Consider the following 26094-nt stretch of genomic DNA (forward strand, 5'->3'; position numbering starts at 1 on the left):
ATCGACTATATATTTAACCATTGGATGGTTCAGATGGACTATATATTTAACAATTGATCAGGTTCAGATGGACTATATATTTAACCATTGATCAGGGTCAGATGGACTATATATTTAACCATTGATCAGGTTCAGATGGAATAAATATTTAACCATTGGATGGTTCAGATGGACTATATATTTAACCATTGGATGGTTCAGATGGACTATATATTTAACCATTGGATGGTTCAGATGGACTATATATTTAACCATTGATCAGTTTCAGATGGACTATATATTTAACCATTGGATGGTTCAGATGGACAATATATTTAACATTTGATCAGGTTCAGATGGACTATATATTTAACCATTGAATGGTTCAGATGGACTATATATTTAACCATTGAATGGTTCAGATGGACTATATATTAAACCATTGATCAGGTTCAGATGGACTATATATTTAACCATTGGATGGTTCAGATGGACAATATATTTAACATTTGATCAGGTTCAGATGGACTATATATTTAACCATTGAATGGTTCAGATGGACTATATATTTAACCATTGATCAGGTTCAGAAGGACTACATATTTAACCATTGATCAGGTTCAGATGGACTATATATTTAACCATTGGATGGTTCAGATGGACTATATATTTAACCATTGATCAGGTTCAGATCGACTACATATTTAACCATTGATCAGGTTCAGGTGTACTATATATTTAACCATTGATCAGGTTCAGATGGACTATATATTTAACCATTGATCAGGTTCAGATGGACTATATATTTAACCATTGGATGGTTCAGAGGGACTATATATTTAACAATTGATCAGGTTCAGATGGACTATATATTTAACCATTGGATGGTTTAGATGGACTATATATTTAACCATTGATCAGGTTCAGATGGACTATATATTTAACCATTGGATGGTTCAGATGGACTATATATTTAACCATTGGATGGTTCAGATGGACTATATATTTAACCATTGGATGGTTCAGATGTACTATATATTTAACCATTGATCAGGTTCAGATGGACTATATATTTAACCATTGATCAGGTTCAGATGGACTATATATTTAATCATTGGATGGTTCAGATGGACTATATATTTAATCATTGGATGGTTCAGATGGACTATATATTTAACCATTGGATGGTTCAGATCGACTATATATTTAACCATTGATCAGGTTCAGATGGACTATATATTTAAGAATTGGATGGTTCAGATGGACTATATATTTAACCATTGATCAGGTTCAGATGGACTATATATTTAACCATTGATCAGGTTCAGATGGACTATATATTTAACCATTGATCAGGTTCAGATGGACTACATATTTAACCATTGGATGGTTCAGATGGACTATATATTTAACCATTGGATGGTTCAGATGGAGGAAGGGGGGGGGACGTCAGGAGTACGGAAGGCGTCCCCGCCTGTAGACATGGAGCAGGGGAGCATCGGGTGAGTCTCCTGTTTTTGTGTTTCTGTTGGTGTTTTGTTTTTTTTGAGTGATGGTTGATTTTGTGTCTATTTTTTTTCTTTTATGGGGTCTAATTTCACTTTTGTTAGTTTAAATGTAAGAGGTTTAAGGGATTGTGTTAAGAGGAGGGAGGTTTTTAGTTATTTAGAGGGTGTGGGTTTTGATTTTTGTTTTTTGCAGGAGGTTCACCTGAGGGATGGAGGGGATGTGAGTAGGTTTAGGAGGGAGTGGGATAAGGGGGAGTCATTTTGGGGTATTGGTGGGGTTCATTCGACGGGGGTGGGGATTTTGTGTGGGAATAGGGAGGTGAAGGTGGAGGGTTATTTTGTGGTTGTGCAGGGGAGGGTTTTGGGGGTGGATGTCACGTTAAGGGATTGTAAGTTTAGATTAGTGGTGGTGTACGGGCCACAGGTGGCGGCAGACAGGAGGGAGATGGTGGACTGTCTGACGCCCCTGTGTGTCACAAATAGGCACTTGGTGATAGGAGGGGATTTTAACATAGATTTAGGGTTATCGGGGGATAGCAGTGCAGGCGCCATCACCGGGCTAATGGCTTGCCATGGTCTGGTTGATGGAGGCCTGCACACTACTCCGACAATGGCTGGTCCCACGTGGCGCAACTCCCGGGGGGTTGCGCGGAGGCTCGACTATATTTTACTATCAAGGTCTTTGGGTCGGTTGTCTGGGCGGCTGTTGCCTGTGTTCTTTTCAGACCACGACGGGGTGTTCCTGCAGGTGGGGTCGCCAGTCTGCGTCTTCGGTAGGGGGTACTGGAAGTTAGATCGGGAGGTGCTGGAGGAGCAAGCTTTCATCGACGCTTTTTTTGGTTTCTTTCGGAGGCTTGAAGGCCTCCGGTCCATGTGCGAGGGGGTGTTAGAGTGGTGGGATTTAGTTAAGGTAAGGATTAGGGCTTTTATAATAGGATATTGCTGGAGGAAAAAAAGGGAGGAAAGGAGGGAGGTGGATCGTATCCAAAGGTTGATTGAACTCGAGTACGAGGCAGGCAACCTCGGCGGGTCGATTGACTGGGAGAGATCCACAGCCCTGAAGGCGCAGCTCAGGGAGCTGCAGGAGCGGAAGGCTCGAGCTTTCCTGGAGCGTGCGCATAATGGCTTTTTAGAACACAATGAGACTTGTTCCGCTATGTTCTTTAAGTCAGTTAGGGGCAGGCAGAGTAGGATGGTAATGCATGGGGTTAGGGAAGAAAATGGCAGTATAGTTAGAAAGCCGAAGGAGATGGTCAGGGTGACAACTGATCATTTCCGAGGTTTATTTAAAGAGAGGGTAATAGATGTAGAGCAGGGAAATGTGTTTTTAGAACACTTGTCCCGGCGATTGCCGGAGGACATTAGAGACGTGATGGAGGCTCAGATCTCCCTCGAGGAGGTTGAGAGCGCTCTCAGGAGGATGGGAAAAGGGAAGGTGCCTGGGATGGATGGGCTGCCGGCCGAGTTTTACCTCAAGTTTTGGGGTATACTTGGACCAGTGGTCCTCGAAGTCTTGAAGGCCATCCTTGAGACGGGGGTCCCGGGGGGATCAATGGCGGTCGGTGTGCTGTCACTTCTTTATAAGAAGGGGGAAGCAACTGACCTTGGCAACTGGCGGCCGTTGACCATGCTGTGCGTAGATTACAAGCTGCTTGCAAAGGTTTTAGCAGACCGGTTGCGCACAGCCCTTCCCTACGTCGTCCATGAGGATCAGACGTGCGGGGTAGAGGGTCGCTCGATCAGATGGAACCTACAGTTGATCAGGGACTCCATCGCTTGGGTAGAAGATAGGGGGCTGCCTTTAATGGTAGCAGCGCTAGATCAGGGGAAAGCCTTTGATCGCGTGAATAGATCCTTTCTATTCAGGGTGTTAGGTAGATTAGGATTTGGGGAAAAGTTTATAGGATGGATCCGTACTTTATATGTCGGAGCGGGGTGCCGAGTTAGCGTAAACAGTCACTTAGGTGACGTTTTTGACCTCTCGTCTGGGGTCAGGCAGGGATGCCCGCTCTCGGCTCTCCTCTTCGTTCTGTACATGGAGCCTCTGGGGGCTGCCATTAGGGCAGACACAGGGGTGGAGGGATTGCTGATACCTGGAAGTGGCGGTCACCGTGTCAAGGTGACGCAGTACGCCGACGACACCTCCTTGCTGCTTTGCAAGGACTCGTGCCTGACAAGGTCCCTTGCCATCATTGGGGACTTCACCCAAGCGTCGGGAGCGGTTCTTAACCACGTGAAGTCTTCCGTTAAGTTTTTCGGAAGATGGAGTGGTAGGACGGATGTGCCCGGAGGGTTATCTCTCTGTAACGGGGCCCTGAGGATTCTCGGGGTCCATTTTGAGACCTCCGGCTCAGCGACGCTGAACTGGAACATGCGCATCGCAGTGGTACAGAGGAAGCTAGCGATGTGGAGGGCTAGGTCTTTGTCTTTTTTAGGCAAGGTCCTGGTTCTAAAGGTGGATGTATTGCCATCTCTATTGTACTTGGCGTACATCTACCCATTGCCGGCTTGTCTGAGGAGGCCTCTAGTGAGGCTGGTGTTTCAGTTCATGTGGGGTGGCAGGTACGAGTGGGTCGCCAGGGCACGCATGATCTGTCCCATCGGGGAGGGAGGTAGGGGGGTACCACATCTCCCCCTCAAGCTGGACGCAATTTTTGTTTCTTTTCTGTTGGCGGAGCTTGCTCAGCCAGTACTACACCCGTCCGGTTACCTCCTGCGGGTGTTCTTCTCGTATCAGGCGAGAAGCATAATGGTGTGGTCTAACACGGGTCCTCGGGCGGAACAGCTGCCGTGGCACTTTGGCCATGCGGCCAAGTGGCTGCGTGCGCACCCCGAGGTTGAAGTCGCCCGAGTAGGTTTAGATCACAGGCACCTGTACGAGGAGGTTAGACGGGCAGTAAGTCCGGCACCTGTAGTGGGCATCCCGGCGGCGGTCTGGGAGGGAGTGCAGGCGCGGGGCCTGGACAACAGGCTCAAGGACCTGAATTGGTTGAGCCTCCACAAGTGTTTGCCGGTACGCTCCACCATGTACCGGCATAGCTTGGCGCGATCCCCCACCTGTCCAAGACTTTCTTGTGGCAGGGAGGAGACTGTGCGCCATGTCTTTTGGGACTGTGCCATTGCCGGAGTAGTATGGGCAAAGGCACGGGTGTTGTTAGGAAGGGTTAGAGGTGATTTTGTATTGACGTGGGCTAGGTTAGAGAGAGGTGTAGGGAGAGCGAGGGGGACGGATAGGGATAGGTTTCTGCTCTGGCTTCTCATGAGCCTCTTTAAGCGGGGGCTGTGGGAAGCCAGGCAGAACATGGTTAAGACAGGGAAAGATTGGGGGGTGGAAGGGATAGTGAGGAGGGTGGAAGGAGATTTGAGAGGGAGGATGAAGAGGGAGGAGAGGAAGTGGGGGCAGCATGCTGCCCGGGAGAGATGGAAGGGGGGATTAGGGCTGGGGTTATTTTAGATTAGGGACGGGAAGATAGGGAAAGTTAGTGTTTAGGATGACGGGGAGGGATGATGCTCCCCTGAGTTTTTGTTTTGGGTTTTCGTTTGGTTTTGAATTTAAAAATGCCATTATTATTTGTGTTTGGATGGAATGTATGAGTTTGTATTGTTTTGTATTGTATGAATGGCATTGATTGTAATAAATTATTTTTTCTAAAAAAAAAAATATATATATTTAACCATTGATCAGGTTCAGATGGACTATATATTTAACCATTGGATGGTTCAGATGGACTATATATTTAACCATTGGATGGTTCAGATGGACTATATATTTAACCATTGATCAGGTTCAGATGGACTATATATTTAACCATTGGATGGTTCAGATTGACTATATATTTAACCATTGATCAAGTTCAGATGGACTATATATTTAAGCATTGGATGGTTCAGATGGACTATATATTTAACCATTGGATGGTTCAGATGGACTATATATTTAACCATTGATCAGGTTCAGATGGACTATATATTTAACCATTGGATGGTTCAGAGGGACTATATATTTAACCATTGGATGGTTCAGAGGGACTATATATTTAACCATTGGATGGTTCAGAGGGACTATATATTTAACCATTGATCAGGTTCAGATGGACTATATATTTAACCATTGGATGGTTTAGATGGGCTATATATTTAACCATTGATCAGGTTCAGATGGACTATATATTTAACCATTGATCAGGTTCAGATGGACTATATATTTAACCATTGATCAGGTTCAGATGGACTATATATTTAACCATTGATCAGGTTCAGATGGACTATATATTTAACCATTGGATGGTTCAGATGGACTATATATTTAACCATTGGATGGTTCAGATGGACTATATATTTAACCATTGATCAGGTTCAGATGGACTATATATTTAACCATTGGATGGTTCAGATGGACTATATATTTAACCATTGATCAGGTTCAGATTGACTATATATTTAACCATTGATCAAGTTCAGATGGACTATATATTTAAGCATTGGATGGTTCAGATGGACTATATATTTAACCATTGACCAGGTTCAGATGGACTATATATTTAACCATTGATCAGGTTCAGATGGACTATATATTTAACCATTGATCAGGTTCAGATCGACTATATATTTAACCATTGGATGGTTCAGATGGACTATATATTTAACTATTGATCAGGTTCAGATGGACTATATATTTAACCATTGATCAGGTTCAGATGGACTATATATTTAACCATTGATCAGGTTCAGATGGACTAAATATTTAACCATTGGATGGTTCAGATGGACTATATATTTAACCATTGGATGGTTCAGATGGACTATCTATTTAACCATTGGATGGTTCAGATGGACTATATATTTAACATTTGATCAGGTTCAGATGGACTATATATTTAACCATTGAATGGTTCAGAAGGACTATATATTTAACCATTGATCAGGTTATGATGGACTATATATTTAACCATTGGATGGTTCAGATGGACTATATATTTAACCATTGATCAGGTTCAGATGGACTATATATTTAACTATTGGATGGTTCAGATGGACTAAATATTTAACCATTGATCAGGTTCAGATGGACTATATCTTTAACAATTGATCAGGTTCAGATGGACTATATATTTAACCATTGGATGGTTCAGATGGACTATATATTTAACCATTGGATGGTTCAGATGGACAATATATTTAACATTTGATCAGGTTTCAGATGGACTATATATTTAACCATTGAATGGTTCAGATGGACTATATATTTAACCATTGGTCAGTATTGAGAAGGACTACATATTTAACCATTGATCAGGTTCAAAAGGACTATATATTTAACCATTAGATGGTTCAGATGGACTATATATTTAACCATTGGATGGTTCAGATGGACTATATATTTAACCATTAGATGGTTCAGATGGACTATATATTTAACCATTGATCAGGTTCAGATCGACTACATATTTAACCATTGATCAGGTTCAGGTGGACTATATATTTAACCATTGATCAGGTTCAGATTGACTATATATTTAACCATTGATCAAGTTCAGATGGACTATATATTTAAGCATTGGATGGTTCAGATGGACTATATATTTAACCATTGGATGGTTCAGATGGACTATATATTTAACCATTGATCAGGTTCAGATGGACTATATATTTAACCATTGGATGGTTCAGAGGGACTATATATTTAACCATTGGATGGTTCAGAGGGACTATATATTTAACCATTGGATGGTTCAGAGGGACTATATATTTAACCATTGATCAGGTTCAGATGGACTATATATTTAACCATTGGATGGTTTAGATGGGCTATATATTTAACCATTGATCAGGTTCAGATGGACTATATATTTAACCATTGATCAGGTTCAGATGGACTATATATTTAACCATTGATCAGGTTCAGATGGACTATATATTTAACCATTGATCAGGTTCAGATGGACTATATATTTAACCATTGGATGGTTCAGATGGACTATATATTTAACCATTGGATGGTTCAGATGGACTATATATTTAACCATTGATCAGGTTCAGATGGACTATATATTTAACCATTGGATGGTTCAGATGGACTATATATTTAACCATTGATCAGGTTCAGATTGACTATATATTTAACCATTGATCAAGTTCAGATGGACTATATATTTAAGCATTGGATGGTTCAGATGGACTATATATTTAACCATTGACCAGGTTCAGATGGACTATATATTTAACCATTGATCAGGTTCAGATGGACTATATATTTAACCATTGATCAGGTTCAGATCGACTATATATTTAACCATTGGATGGTTCAGATGGACTATATATTTAACTATTGATCAGGTTCAGATGGACTATATATTTAACCATTGATCAGGTTCAGATGGACTATATATTTAACCATTGATCAGGTTCAGATGGACTAAATATTTAACCATTGGATGGTTCAGATGGACTATATATTTAACCATTGGATGGTTCAGATGGACTATCTATTTAACCATTGGATGGTTCAGATGGACTATATATTTAACATTTGATCAGGTTCAGATGGACTATATATTTAACCATTGAATGGTTCAGAAGGACTATATATTTAACCATTGATCAGGTTATGATGGACTATATATTTAACCATTGGATGGTTCAGATGGACTATATATTTAACCATTGATCAGGTTCAGATGGACTATATATTTACCTATTGGATGGTTCAGATGGACTAAATATTTAACCATTGATCAGGTTCAGATGGACTATATCTTTAACAATTGATCAGGTTCAGATGGACTATATATTTAACCATTGGATGGTTCAGATGGACTATATATTTAACCATTGGATGGTTCAGATGGACAATATATTTAACATTTGATCAGGTTTCAGATGGACTATATATTTAACCATTGAATGGTTCAGATGGACTATATATTTAACCATTGGTCAGTATTGAGAAGGACTACATATTTAACCATTGATCAGGTTCAAAAGGACTATATATTTAACCATTAGATGGTTCAGATGGACTATATATTTAACCATTGGATGGTTCAGATGGACTATATATTTAACCATTAGATGGTTCAGATGGACTATATATTTAACCATTGATCAGGTTCAGATCGACTACATATTTAACCATTGATCAGGTTCAGGTGGACTATATATTTAACCATTGATCAGGTTCAGATGGACTATATATTTAACCATTGGATGGTTCAGATGGACTATATATTTAACCATTGGATGGTTCAGATGGACTATATATTTAACCATTGATCAGGTTCAGATGGACTATATCTTTAACAATTGATCAGGTTCAGATGGACTATATATTTAACCATTGGATGGTTCAGATGGACTATATATTTAACCATTGGATGGTTCAGATGGACAATATATTTAACATTTGATCAGGTTCAGATGGACTATATATTTAACCATTGAATGGTTCAGATGGACTATATATTTAACCATTGATCAGGTTCAGATGGACTATATATTTAACCATTGGATGGTTCAGATGGACTATATATTTAACCATTGATCAGGTTCAGATTGACTATATATTTAACCATTGATCAAGTTCAGATGGACTATATATTTAAGCATTGGATGGTTCAGATGGACTATATATTTAACCATTGGATGGTTCAGATGGACTATATATTTAACCTTTGATAAGGTTCAGATGGACTATATATTTAACCATTGGATGGTTCAGAGGGACTATATATTTAACCATTGATCAGGTTCAGATGGACTATATATTTAACCATTGGATGGTTTAGATGGGCTATATATTTAACCATTGATCAGGTTCAGATGGACTATATATTTAACCATTGATCAGGATCAGATGGACTATATATTTAACCATTGATCAGGTTCAGATGGACTATATATTTAACCATTGGATCGTTCAGATGGACTATATATTTAACTATTGGATGGTTCAGATGGACTAAATATTTAACCATTGATCAGGTTCAGATGGACTATATCTTTAACAATTGATCAGGTTCAGATGGACTATATATTTAACCATTGGATGGTTCAGATGGACTATATATTTAACCATTGGATGGTTCAGATGGACAATATATTTAACATTTGATCAGGTTTCAGATGGACTATATATTTAACCATTGAATGGTTCAGATGGACTATATATTTAACCATTGGTCAGTATTGAGAAGGACTACATATTTAACCATTGATCAGGTTCAAAAGGACTATATATTTAACCATTAGATGGTTCAGATGGACTATATATTTAACCATTGGATGGTTCAGATGGACTATATATTTAACCATTAGATGGTTCAGATGGACTATATATTTAACCATTGATCAGGTTCAGATCGACTACATATTTAACCATTGATCAGGTTCAGGTGGACTATATATTTAACCATTGATCAGGTTCAGATGGACTATATATTTAACCATTGGATGGTTCAGATGGACTATATATTTAACCATTGGATGGTTCAGATGGACTATATATTTAACCATTGATCAGGTTCAGATGGACTATATCTTTAACAATTGATCAGGTTCAGATGGACTATATATTTAACCATTGGATGGTTCAGATGGACTATATATTTAACCATTGGATGGTTCAGATGGACAATATATTTAACATTTGATCAGGTTCAGATGGACTATATATTTAACCATTGAATGGTTCAGATGGACTATATATTTAACCATTGATCAGGTTCAGATGGACTATATATTTAACCATTGGATGGTTCAGATGGACTATATATTTAACCATTGATCAGGTTCAGATTGACTATATATTTAACCATTAATCAAGTTCAGATGGACTATATATTTAAGCATTGGATGGTTCAGATGGACTATATATTTAACCATTGGATGGTTCAGATGGACTATATATTTAACCATTGATAAGGTTCAGATGGACTATATATTTAACCATTGGATGGTTCAGAGGGACTATATATTTAACCATTGATCAGGTTCAGATGGACTATATATTTAACCATTGGATGGTTTAGATGGGCTATATATTTAACCATTGATCAGGTTCAGATGGACTATATATTTAACCATTGATCAGGTTCAGATGGACTATATATTTAACCATTGATCAGGTTCAGATGGACTATATATTTAACCATTGGATGGTTCAGATGGACTATATATTTAACCATCGGATGGTTCAGATGGACTATATATTTAACCATTGGATGGTTCAGATGAACTATATATTTAACCATTGATCAGGTTCAGATGGACTATATATTTAACCATTGATTAGGTTCAGATGGAATATATATTTAACCATTGATCAGGTTCAGATGGACTATATATTTAACCATTGATCAGGTTCAGATGGACTATATATTTAACCATTGATCAGGTTCAGATGGACTATATATTTAACCATTGGATGGTTCAGATGGACTATATATTTAACCATTGGATGGTTCAGATGGACTATATATTTAACCATTGATCAGGTTTAGATGGACTATATATTTAACCATTGGATGGTTCAGATGGACTATATATTTAACCATTGATCAGGTTCAGATGGACTATATATTTAACCATTGATCAAGTTCAGATGGACTATATATTTAAGCATTGGATGGTTCAGATGGACTATATATTTAACCATTGGATGGTTCAGATGGACTATATATTTAACCATTGATCAGGTTCAGATGGACTATATATTTAACCATTGATTAGGTTCAGATGGACTATATATTTAACCATTGATCAGGTTCAGATGGACTATATATTTAACCATTGATCAGGTTCAGATGGACTATATATTTAACCATTGATCAGGTTCAGATGGACTATATATTTAACCATTGATCAGGTTCAGATGGACTATATATTTAACCATTGGATGGTTCAGATGGACTATATATTTAACCATTGGATGGTTCAGATGGACTATATATTTAACCATTGATCAGGTTCAGATGGACTATATATTTAACCATTGGATGGTTCAGATGGACTATATATTTAACCATTGATCAGGTTCAGATTGACTATATATTTAACCATTGATCAAGTTCAGATGGACTATATATTTAAGCATTGGATGGTTCAGATGGACTATATATTTAACCATTGGATGGTTCAGATGGACTATATATTTAACCATTGATCAGGTTCAGATGGACTATATATTTAACCATTGGATGGTTCAGAGGGACTATATATTTAACCATTGGATGGTTCAGAGGGACTATATATTTAACCATTGATCAGGTTCAGATGGACTATATATTTAACCATTGGATGGTTTAGATGGGCTATATATTTAACCATTGATCAGGTTCAGATGGACTATATATTTAACCATTGATCAGGTTCAGATGGACTATATATTTAACCATTGATCAGGTTCAGATGGACTATATATTTAACCATTGGATGGTTCAGATGGACTATATATTTAACCATCGGATGGTTCAGATGGACTATATATTTAACCATTGGATGGTTCAGATGGACTATATATTTAACCATTGGATGGTTCAGATGGACTATATATTTAACCATTGATCAGGTTCAGATGGACTATATATTTAACCATTGATCAAGTTCAGATGGACTATATATTTAACCATTGATTAGGTTCAGATCGACTATATATTTAACCATTGGATGGTTCAGATGGACTATATATTTAACCATTGGATGGTTCAGATGGACTGTATATTTAACCATTGATCAGGTTCAGATGGACTATATATTTAACCATTGATCAAGTTCAGATGGACTATATATTTAAGCATTGGATGGTTCAGATGGACTATATATTTAACCATTTGATGGTTCAGATGGACTATATATTTAACCATTGATCAGGTTCAGATGGACTATATATTTAACCATTGGATGGTTCAGATGGACTATATATTTAACCATTGATCAGGTTCAGATGGAATATATATTTAACCATTGATCAAGTTCAGATGGACTATATATTTAAGCATTGGATGGTTCAGATGGACTATATATTTAACCATTGGATGGTTCAGATGGACTAAATATTTAAGCATTGATCAGTTTCAGATGGACTATATATTTAACCATTGATCAGGTTCAGATGGACTATATATTTAACCATTGGATGGTTCAGATGGACTATATATTTAACCATTGATCAGGTTCAGATGGACTATATATTTAACCATTGATCAGGTTCAGATGGACTATATATTTAAGCATTGATCAGGTTCAGATGGACTATATATTTAACCATTGATCAGGTTCAGATGGACTATATATTTAACCTTTGGATGGTTCAGATGGACTATATATTTAACCATTGGATGGTTCAGATGGACTATATATTTAACCATTGATCAGGTTTAGATGGACTATATATTTAACCATTGGATGGTTCAGATGGACTATATATTTAACCATTGATCAGGTTCAGATGGACTATATATTTAACCATTGATCAAGTTCAGATGGACTATATATTTAACCATTGGATGGTTCAGATGGACTATATATTTAACCATTGGATGGTTCAGATGGACTATATATTTAACCATTGATCAGGTTCAGATGGACTATATATTTAACCATTGATCAGGTTCAGATGGACTATATATTTAACCATTGATCAGGTTCAGATGGACTATATATTTAACCATTGATCAGGTTCAGATGGACTATATATTTAACCATTGATCAGGTTCAGATGGACTATATATTTAACCATTGATCAGGTTCAGATGGACTATATATTTAACCATTGGATGGTTCAGATGGACTATATATTTAACAATTGGATGGTTCAGATGGACTATATATTTAACCATTGATCAGGTTCAGATGGACTATATATTTAACCATTGGATGGTTCAGATGGACTATGTATTTAACCATTGATCAGGTTCAGATTGACTATATATTTAACCATTGATCAAGTTCAGATGGACTATATATTTAAGCATTGGATGGTTCAGATGGACTATATATTTAACCATTGGATGGTTCAGATGGACTATATATTTAACCATTGATCAGGTTCAGATGGACTATATATTTAACCATTGGATGGTTCAGAGGGACTATATATTTAACCATTGGATGGTTCAGAGGGACTATATATTTAACCATTGATCAGGTTCAGATGGACTATATATTTAACCATTGGATGGTTTAGATGGGCTATATATTTAACCATTGATCAGGTTCAGATGGACTATATATTTAACCATTGATCAGGTTCAGATGGACTATATATTTAACCATTGATCAGGTTCAGATGGACTATATATTTAACCATTGGATGGTTCAGATGGACTATATATTTAACCATTGGATGGTTCAGATGGACTATATATTTAACCATTGGATGGTTCAGATGGACTATATATTTAACCATTGGATGGTTCAGATGGACTATATATTTAACCATTGATCAGGTTCAGATGGACTATATATTTAACCATTGATCAAGTTCAGATGGACTATATATTTAACCATTGATTAGGTTCAGATCGACTATATATTTAACCATTGGATGGTTCAGATGGACTATATATTTAACCATTGGATGGTTCAGATGGACTATATATTTAACCATTGATCAGGTTCAGATGGACTATATATTTAACCATAGATCAAGTTCAGATGGACTATATATTTAAGCATTGGATGGTTCAGATGGACTATATATTTAACCATTGGATGGTTCAGATGGACTATATATTTAACCATTGATCAGGTTCAGATGGACTATATATTTAACCATTGATCAGGTTCAGATGGACTATATATTTAACCATTGATCAGGTTCAGATGGACTATATATTTAACCATTGATCAGGTTCAGATGGACTATATATTTAACCATTGATCAGGTTCAGATGGACTATATATTTAACCATTGATCAGGTTCAGATGGACTATATATTTAACCATTGGATGGTTCAGATGGACTATATATTTAACCATTGATCAGGTTCAGATGGACTATATATTTAACCATTGGATGGTTCAGATGGACTATATATTTAACCATTGATCAGGTTCAGATTGACTATATATTTAACCATTGATCAAGTTCAGATGGACTATATATTTAAGCATTGGATGGTTCAGATGGACTATATATTTAACCATTGGATGGTTCAGATGGACTATATATTTAACCATTGATCAGGTTCAGATGGACTATATATTTAACCATTGGATGGTTCAGAGGGACTATATATTTAACCATTGGATGGTTCAGAGGGACTATATATTTAACCATTGATCAGGTTCAGATGGACTATATATTTAACCATTGGATGGTTTAGATGGGCTATATATTTAAACATTTATCAGGTTCAGATGGACTATATATTTAACCATTGATCAGGTTCAGATGGACTATATATTTAACCATTGATCAGGTTCAGATGGACTATATATTTAACCATTGATCAGGTTCAGATGGACTATATATTTAACCATTGGATGGTTCAGATGGACTATATTTTTAAACATTGGATGGTTCAGATGGACTATATATTTAACCATTGGATGGTTCAGATTGACTATATATTTAACCATTGATCAGGTTCAGATGGACTATATATTTAACCATTGATCAAGTTCAGATGGACTATATATTTAACCATTGATTAGGTTCAGATCGACTATATATTTAACCATTGGATGGTTCAGATCGACTATATATTTAACCATTGGATGGTTCAGATGGACTATATATTTAACCATTGACCAGGTTCAGATGGACTATATATTTAACCATTGATCAGGTTCAGATGGACTATATATTTAACCATTGATCAGGTTCAGATCGACTATATATTTAACCATTGGATGGTTCAGATGGACTATATATTTAACTATTGATCAGGTTCAGATGGACTATATATTTAACCATTGATCAGGTTCAGATGGACTATATATTTAACCATTGATCAGGTTCAGATGGACTAAATATTTAACCATTGGATGGTTCAGATGGACTATATATTTAACCATTGGATGGTTCAGATGGACTATCTATTTAACCATTGGATGGTTCAGATGGACTATATATTTAACCATTGATCAGGTTCAGATGGACTATATGTTTAACCATTGGATGGTTCAGATGGACAATATATTTAACATTTGATCAGGTTCAGATGGACTATATATTTAACCATTGATCAGGTTCAGAAGGACTACATATTTAACCATTGATCAGGTTCAGATGGAATATATTTAACCATTGATCAGGTTCAGATGGAATATATTTAACCATTGATCAGGTTCAGATGGACTATATATTTAACTATTGGATGGTTCAGATGGACTATATATTTAACAATTGATCAGGTTCAGATGGACTATATATTTAACAATTGATCAGGTTCAGATGGACTATATATTTAACCATTGGATGGTTCAGATGGACTATATATTTAACCATTGATCAGGTTCAGATGGACTATATATTTAACCATTGGATGGTTCAGATGGACTATATATTTAACCATTGATCAGGTTCAGATGGACTATATATTTCACCATTGGATGGTTCAGATGGACTAAATATTTAACCATTGATCAGGTTCAGATGGACTATATATTTAACCATTGATCAGGTTCAGATGGACTATATATTTAACCATTGATCAGGTTCAGATGGACTATATATTTAACCATTCATCAGATTCAGATGGACTATATATTTAACCATTGATCAGGTTCAGATGGACTATATATTTAACCATTGGATTGTTCAGATGGACTATATATTTAACCATTGATCAGGTTCAGATCGACTATATATTTAACCATTGGATGGTTCAGATCGACTATATATTTAACCATTGGATGGTTCAGATGGACTATATATTTCACCATTCATCAGGTTCAGATGGACTATATATTTAACCATTGATCAGGTTCAGATGGACTATATATTTAACCATTGATCAGGTTCAGATGGACTACATATTTAACCATTGGATGGTTCAGATGGACTATACATTTAACCATTGGATGGTTCAGATGGACTATATATTTAACCATTGATCAGGTTCAGATGGACTATATATTTAACCATTGATCAGGTTCAGATGGACTATATATTTAACCATTGGATGGTTCAGATGGACTATATATTTAACCATTGGATGGTTCAGATGGACTATATATTTAACCATTGATCAGGTTCAGATGGACTATATATTTAACCATTGGATGGTTCAGATGGACTATATATTTAACCATTGATCAGGTTCAGATTGACTATATATTTAACCATTGATCAAGTTCAGATGGACTATATATTTAAGCATTGGATGGTTCAGATGGACTATATATTTAACCATTGGATGGTTCAGATGGACTATATATTTAACCATTGATCAGGTTCAGATGGACTATATATTTAACCATTGGATGGTTCAGAGGGACTATATATTTAACCATTGGATGGTTCAGAGGGACTATATATTTAACCATTGATCAGGTTCAGATGGACTATATATTTAACCATTGGATGGTTTAGATGGGCTATATATTTAACCATTGATCAGGTTCAGATGGACTATATATTTAACCATTGATCAGGTTCAGATGGACTATATATTTAACCATTGATCAGGTTCAGATGGACTATATATTTAACCATTGGATGGTTCAGATGGACTATATATTTAACCATTGGATGGTTCAGATGGACTATATATTTAACCATTGGATGGTTCAGATGGACTATATATTTAACCATTGATCAGGTTCAGATGGACTATATATTTAACCATTGGATGGTTCAGATGGACTATATATTTAACCATTGATCAGGTTCAGATTGACTATATATTTAACCATTGATCAAGTTCAGATGGACTATATATTTAAGCATTCGATGGTTAAGATGGACTATATATTTAACCATTGGATGGTTCAGATGGACTATATATTTAACCATTGGATGGTTCAGATGGACTATATATTTAACCATTGATCAGGTTCAGATGGACTATATATTTAACCATTGGATGGTTCAGAGGGACTATATATTTAACCATTGGATGGTTCAGAGGGACTATATATTTAACCATTGATCAGGTTCAGATGGACTATATATTTAACCATTGGATGGTTTAGATGGGCTATATATTTAACCATTGATCAGGTTCAGATGGACTATATATTTAACCATTGATCAGGTTCAGATGGACTATATATTTAACCATTGATCAGGTTCAGATGGACTATATATTTAACCATTGGATGGTTCAGAAGGACTATATATTTAACCATTGGATGGTTCAGATGGACTATATATTTAACCATTGATCAGGTTCAGATGGACTATATATTTAACCATTGGATGTTTCAGATGGACTATATATTTAACCATTGATCAGGTTCAGATTGACTATATATTTAACCATTGATCAAGTTCAGATGGACTATATATTTAAGCATTGGATGGTTCAGATGGACTATATATTTAACCATTGGATGGTTCAGATGGACTATATATTTAACCATTGATCAGGTTCAGATGGACTATATATTTAACCATTGGATGGTTCAGAGGGACTATATATTTAACCATTGATCAGGTTCAGATGGACTATATATTTAACCATTGGATTGTTCAGATGGACTATATATTTAACCATTGATCAGGTTCAGATCGACTATATATTTAACCATTGGATGGTTCAGATCGACTATATATTTAACCATTGGATGGTTCAGATGGACTATATATTTCACCATTCATCAGGTTCAGATGGACTATATATTTAACCATTGATCAGGTTCAGATGGACTATATATTTAACCATTGATCAGGTTCAGATGGACTACATATTTAACCATTGGATGGTTCAGATGGACTATACATTTAACCATTGGATGGTTCAGATGGACTATATATTTAACCATTGATCAGGTTCAGATGGACTATATATTTAACCATTGATCAGGTTCAGATGGACTATATATTTAACCATTGGATGGTTCAGATGGACTATATATTTAACCATTGGATGGTTCAGATGGACTATATATTTAACCATTGATCAGGTTCAGATGGACTATATATTTAACCATTGGATGGTTCAGATGGACTATATATTTAACCATTGATCAGGTTCAGATTGACTATATATTTAACCATTGATCAAGTTCAGATGGACTATATATTTAAGCATTGGATGGTTCAGATGGACTATATATTTAACCATTGGATGGTTCAGATGGACTATATATTTAACCATTGATCAGGTTCAGATGGACTATATATTTAACCATTGGATGGTTCAGAGGGACTATATATTTAACCATTGGATGGTTCAGAGGGACTATATATTTAACCATTGATCAGGTTCAGATGGACTATATATTTAACCATTGGATGGTTTAGATGGGCTATATATTTAACCATTGATCAGGTTCAGATGGACTATATATTTAACCATTGATCAGGTTCAGATGGACTATATATTTAACCATTGATCAGGTTCAGATGGACTATATATTTAACCATTGGATGGTTCAGATGGACTATATATTTAACCATTGGATGGTTCAGATGGACTATATATTTAACCATTGGATGGTTCAGATGGACTATATATTTAACCATTGATCAGGTTCAGATGGACTATATATTTAACCATTGGATGGTTCAGATGGACTATATATTTAACCATTGATCAGGTTCAGATTGACTATATATTTAACCATTGATCAAGTTCAGATGGACTATATATTTAAGCATTCGATGGTTAAGATGGACTATATATTTAACCATTGGATGGTTCAGATGGACTATATATTTAACCATTGGATGGTTCAGATGGACTATATATTTAACCATTGATCAGGTTCAGATGGACTATATATTTAACCATTGGATGGTTCAGAGGGACTATATATTTAACCATTGGATGGTTCAGAGGGACTATATATTTAACCATTGATCAGGTTCAGATGGACTATATATTTAACCATTGGATGGTTTAGATGGGCTATATATTTAACCATTGATCAGGTTCAGATGGACTATATATTTAACCATTGATCAGGTTCAGATGGACTATATATTTAACCATTGATCAGGTTCAGATGGACTATATATTTAACCATTGGATGGTTCAGAAGGACTATATATTTAACCATTGGATGGTTCAGATGGACTATATATTTAACCATTGATCAGGTTCAGATGGACTATATATTTAACCATTGGATGTTTCAGATGGACTATATATTTAACCATTGATCAGGTTCAGATTGACTATATATTTAACCATTGATCAAGTTCAGATGGACTATATATTTAAGCATTGGATGGTTCAGATGGACTATATATTTAACCATTGGATGGTTCAGATGGACTATATATTTAACCATTGATCAGGTTCAGATGGACTATATATTTAACCATTGGATGGTTCAGAGGGACTATATATTTAACCATTGATCAGGTTCAGATGGACTATATATTTAACCATTGGATGGTTTAGATGGACTATATATTTAACCATTGGATGGTTCAGATGGACTATATATTTAACCATTGGATGGTTCAGATGGACTATATATTTAACCATTGGATGGTTCAGATGGACTATATATTTAACCATTGGATGGTTCAGATGGACTATATATTTAACCATTGATCAAGTTCAGATGGACTATATATTTAACCATTGGATGGTTCAGATGGACTATATATTTAACCATTGATTCGGTTCAGATGGACTATATATTTAACCATTGGATGGTTCAGATGGACTAAATATTTAACCATTGATCAGGTTCAGATGGACTATATATTTAACCATTGATCAGGTTCAGATGGACTATATATTTAACCATTGATCAGGTTCAGATGGACTATATATTTAACCATTCATCAGATTCAGATGGACTATATATTTAACCATTGATCAGGTTCAGATGGACTATATATTTAACCATTGGATTGTTCAGATGGACTATATATTTAACCATTGATCAGGTTCAGATCGACTATATATTTAACCATTGGATGGTTCAGATCGACTATATATTTAACCATTGGATGGTTCAGATGGACTATATATTTCACCATTGATCAGGTTCAGATGGACTATATATTTAACCATTGATCAGGTTCAGATGGACTATATATTTAACCATTGATCAGGTTCAGATGGACTACATATTTAACCATTGGATGGTTCAGATGGACTATACATTTAACCATTGGATGGTTCAGATGGACTATATATTTAACCATTGATCAGGTTCAGATGGACTATATATTTAACCATTGATCAGGTTCAGATGGACTATATATTTAACCATTGGATGGTTCAGATGGACTATATATTTAACCATTGATCAGGTTCAGATTGACTATATATTTAACCATTGATCAAGTTCAGATGGACTATATATTTAAGCATTGGATGGTTCAGATGGACTATATATTTAACCATTGGATGGTTCAGATGGACTATATATTTAACCATTGATCAGGTTCAGATGGACTATATATTTAACCATTGGATGGTTCAGATGGACTATATATTTAACCATTGGATGGTTCAGATGGACTATATTTTTAAACATTGGATGGTTCAGACGGACTATATATTTAACCATTGGATGGTTCAGATGGACTATATATTTAACCATTGATCAGGTTCAGATGGACTATATATTTAACCATTGATCAAGTTCAGATGGACTATATATTTAACCATTGATTAGGTTCAGATCGACTATATATTTAACCATTGGATGGTTCAGATCGACTATATATTTAACCATTGGATGGTTCAGATGGACTATATATTTAACCATTGACCAGGTTCAGATGGACTATATATTTAACCATTGATCAGGTTCAGATGGACTATATATTTAACCATTGATCAGGTTCAGATCGACTATATATTTAACCATTGGATGGTTCAGATGGACTATATATTTAACTATTGATCAGGTTCAGATGGACTATATATTTAACCATTGATCAGGTTCAGATGGACTATATATTTAACCATTGATCAGGTTCAGATGGACTAAATATTTAACCATTGGATGGTTCAGATGGACTATATATTTAACCATTGCATGGTTCAGATGGACTATATATTTAACCATTGCATGGTTCAGATGGACTATCTATTTAACCATTGGATGGTTCAGATGGACTATATATTTAACCATTGGATGGTTCAGAGGGACTATATATTTAACCATTGATCAGGTTCAGATGGACTATATATTTAACCATTGGATGGTTTAGATGGGCTATATATTTAACCATTGATCAGGTTCAGATGGACTATATATTTAACCATTGATCAGGTTCAGATGGACTATATATTTAACCATTGATCAGGTTCAGATGGACTATATATTTAACCATTGGATGGTTCAGATGGACTATATATTTAACCATTGGATGGTTCAGATGGACTATATATTTAACCATTGGATGGTTCAGATGGACTATATATTTAACCATTGATCAGGTTCAGATGGACTATATATTTAACCATTGGATGGTTCAGATGGACTATATATTTAACCATTGATCAGGTTCAGATTGACTATATATTTAACCATTGATCAAGTTCAGATGGACTATATATTTAAGCATTCGATGGTTAAGATGGACTATATATTTAACCATTGGATGGTTCAGATGGACTATATATTTAACCATTGGATGGTTCAGATGGACTATATATTTAACCATTGATCAGGTTCAGATGGACTATATATTTAACCATTGGATGGTTCAGAGGGACTATATATTTAACCATTGGATGGTTCAGAGGGACTATATATTTAACCATTGATCAGGTTCAGATGGACTATATATTTAACCATTGGATGGTTTAGATGGGCTATATATTTAACCATTGATCAGGTTCAGATGGACTATATATTTAACCATTGATCAGGTTCAGATGGACTATATATTTAACCATTGATCAGGTTCAGATGGACTATATATTTAACCATTGGATGGTTCAGAAGGACTATATATTTAACCATTGGATGGTTCAGATGGACTATATATTTAACCATTGATCAGGTTCAGATGGACTATATATTTAACCATTGGATGTTTCAGATGGACTATATATTTAACCATTGATCAGGTTCAGATTGACTATATATTTAACCATTGATCAAGTTCAGATGGACTATATATTTAAGCATTGGATGGTTCAGATGGACTATATATTTAACCATTGGATGGTTCAGATGGACTATATATTTAACCATTGATCAGGTTCAGATGGACTATATATTTAACCATTGGATGGTTCAGAGGGACTATATATTTAACCATTGATCAGGTTCAGATGGACTATATATTTAACCATTGGATGGTTTAGATGGACTATATATTTAACCATTGGATGGTTCAGATGGACTATATATTTAACCATTGGATGGTTCAGATGGACTATATATTTAACCATTGGATGGTTCAGATGGACTATATATTTAACCATTGGATGGTTCAGATGGACTATATATTTAACCATTGATCAAGTTCAGATGGACTATATATTTAACCATTGGATGGTTCAGATGGACTATATATTTAACCATTGATTCGGTTCAGATGGACTATATATTTAACCATTGGATGGTTCAGATGGACTAAATATTTAACCATTGATCAGGTTCAGATGGACTATATATTTAACCATTGATCAGGTTCAGATGGACTATATATTTAACCATTGATCAGGTTCAGATGGACTATATATTTAACCATTCATCAGATTCAGATGGACTATATATTTAACCATTGATCAGGTTCAGATGGACTATATATTTAACCATTGGATTGTTCAGATGGACTATATATTTAACCATTGATCAGGTTCAGATCGACTATATATTTAACCATTGGATGGTTCAGATCGACTATATATTTAACCATTGGATGGTTCAGATGGACTATATATTTCACCATTGATCAGGTTCAGATGGACTATATATTTAACCATTGATCAGGTTCAGATGGACTATATATTTAACCATTGATCAGGTTCAGATGGACTACATATTTAACCATTGGATGGTTCAGATGGACTATACATTTAACCATTGGATGGTTCAGATGGACTATATATTTAACCATTGATCAGGTTCAGATGGACTATATATTTAACCATTGATCAGGTTCAGATGGACTATATATTTAACCATTGGATGGTTCAGATGGACTATATATTTAACCATTGATCAGGTTCAGATTGACTATATATTTAACCATTGATCAAGTTCAGATGGACTATATATTTAAGCATTGGATGGTTCAGATGGACTATATATTTAACCATTGGATGGTTCAGATGGACTATATATTTAACCATTGATCAGGTTCAGATGGACTATATATTTAACCATTGGATGGTTCAGATGGACTATATATTTAACCATTGGATGGTTCAGATGGACTATATTTTTAAACATTGGATGGTTCAGACGGACTATATATTTAACCATTGGATGGTTCAGATGGACTATATATTTAACCATTGATCAGGTTCAGATGGACTATATATTTAACCATTGATCAAGTTCAGATGGACTATATATTTAACCATTGATTAGGTTCAGATCGACTATATATTTAACCATTGGATGGTTCAGATCGACTATATATTTAACCATTGGATGGTTCAGATGGACTATATATTTAACCATTGACCAGGTTCAGATGGACTATATATTTAACCATTGATCAGGTTCAGATGGACTATATATTTAACCATTGATCAGGTTCAGATCGACTATATATTTAACCATTGGATGGTTCAGATGGACTATATATTTAACTATTGATCAGGTTCAGATGGACTATATATTTAACCATTGATCAGGTTCAGATGGACTATATATTTAACCATTGATCAGGTTCAGATGGACTAAATATTTAACCATTGGATGGTTCAGATGGACTATATATTTAACCATTGCATGGTTCAGATGGACTATATATTTAACCATTGCATGGTTCAGATGGACTATCTATTTAACCATTGGATGGTTCAGATGGACTATATATTTAACCATTGATCAGGTTCAGATGGACTATATGTTTAACCATTGGATGGTTCAGATGGACAATATATTTAACATTTGATCAGGTTCAGATGGACTATATATTTAACCATTGTATGGTTCAGATGGACTATATATTTAACCATTGATCAGGTTCAGATGGACTATATATTTAACCATTGATCAAGTTCAGATGGACTATATATTTAACCATTGATTAGGTTCAGATCGACTATATATTTAACCATTGGATGGTTCAGATCGACTATATATTTAACCATTGGATGGTTCAGATGGACTATATATTTAACCATTGACCAGGTTCAGATGGACTATATATTTAACCATTGATCAGGTTCAGATGGACTATATATTTAACCATTGACCAGGTTCAGATGGACTATATATTTAACCATTGATCAGGTTCAGATGGACTATATATTTAACCATTGATCAGGTTCAGATCGACTATATATTTAACCATTGGATGGTTCAGATGGACTATATATTTAACCATTGATCAGGTTCAGATGGACTATATATTTAACCATTGGATGGTTCAGATGGACTAAATATTTAACCATTGATCAGGTTCAGATGGACTATATATTTAACCATTGATCAGGTTCAGATGGACTATATATTTAACCATTGATCAGGTTCAGATGGACTATATATTTAACCATTCATCAGATTCAGATGGACTATATATTTAACCATTGATCAGGTTCAGATGGACTATATATTTAACCATTGGATTGTTCAGATGGACTATATATTTAACCATTGATCAGGTTCAGATCGACTATATATTTAACCATTGGATGGTTCAGATCGACTATATATTTAACCATTGGATGGTTCAGATCGACTATATATTTCACCATTCATCAGGTTCAGATGGACTATATATTTAACCATTGATCAGGTTCAGATGGACTATATATTTAACCATTGATCAGGTTCAGATGGACTACATATTTAACCATTGGATGGTTCAGATGGACTATACATTTAACCATTGGATGGTTCAGATGGACTATATATTTAACCATTGATCAGGTTCAGATGGACTATATATTTAACCATTGATCAGGTTCAGATGGACTATATATTTAACCATTGGATGGTTCAGATGGACTATATATTTAACCATTGGATGGTTCAGATGGACTATATATTTAACCATTGATCAGGTTCATATGGACTATATATTTAACCATTGGATGGTTCAGATGGACTATATATTTAACCATTGATCAGGTTCAGATTGACTATATATTTAACCATTGATCAAGTTCAGATGGACTATATATTTAAGCATTGGATGGTTCAGATGGACTATATATTTAACCATTGGATGGTTCAGATGGACTATATATTTAACCATTGATCAGGTTCAGATGGACTATATATTTAACCATTGGATGGTTCAGAGGGACTATATATTTAACCATTGGATGGTTCAGAGGGACTATATATTTAACCATTGATCAGGTTCAGATGGACTATATATTTAACCATTGGA

This window comes from Salmo salar, chromosome 18 (genome assembly GCF_965601325.2).
Source record: "Salmo salar chromosome 18, fSalSal1, whole genome shotgun sequence".
Lineage (NCBI taxonomy): Eukaryota > Metazoa > Chordata > Actinopteri > Salmoniformes > Salmonidae > Salmo > Salmo salar.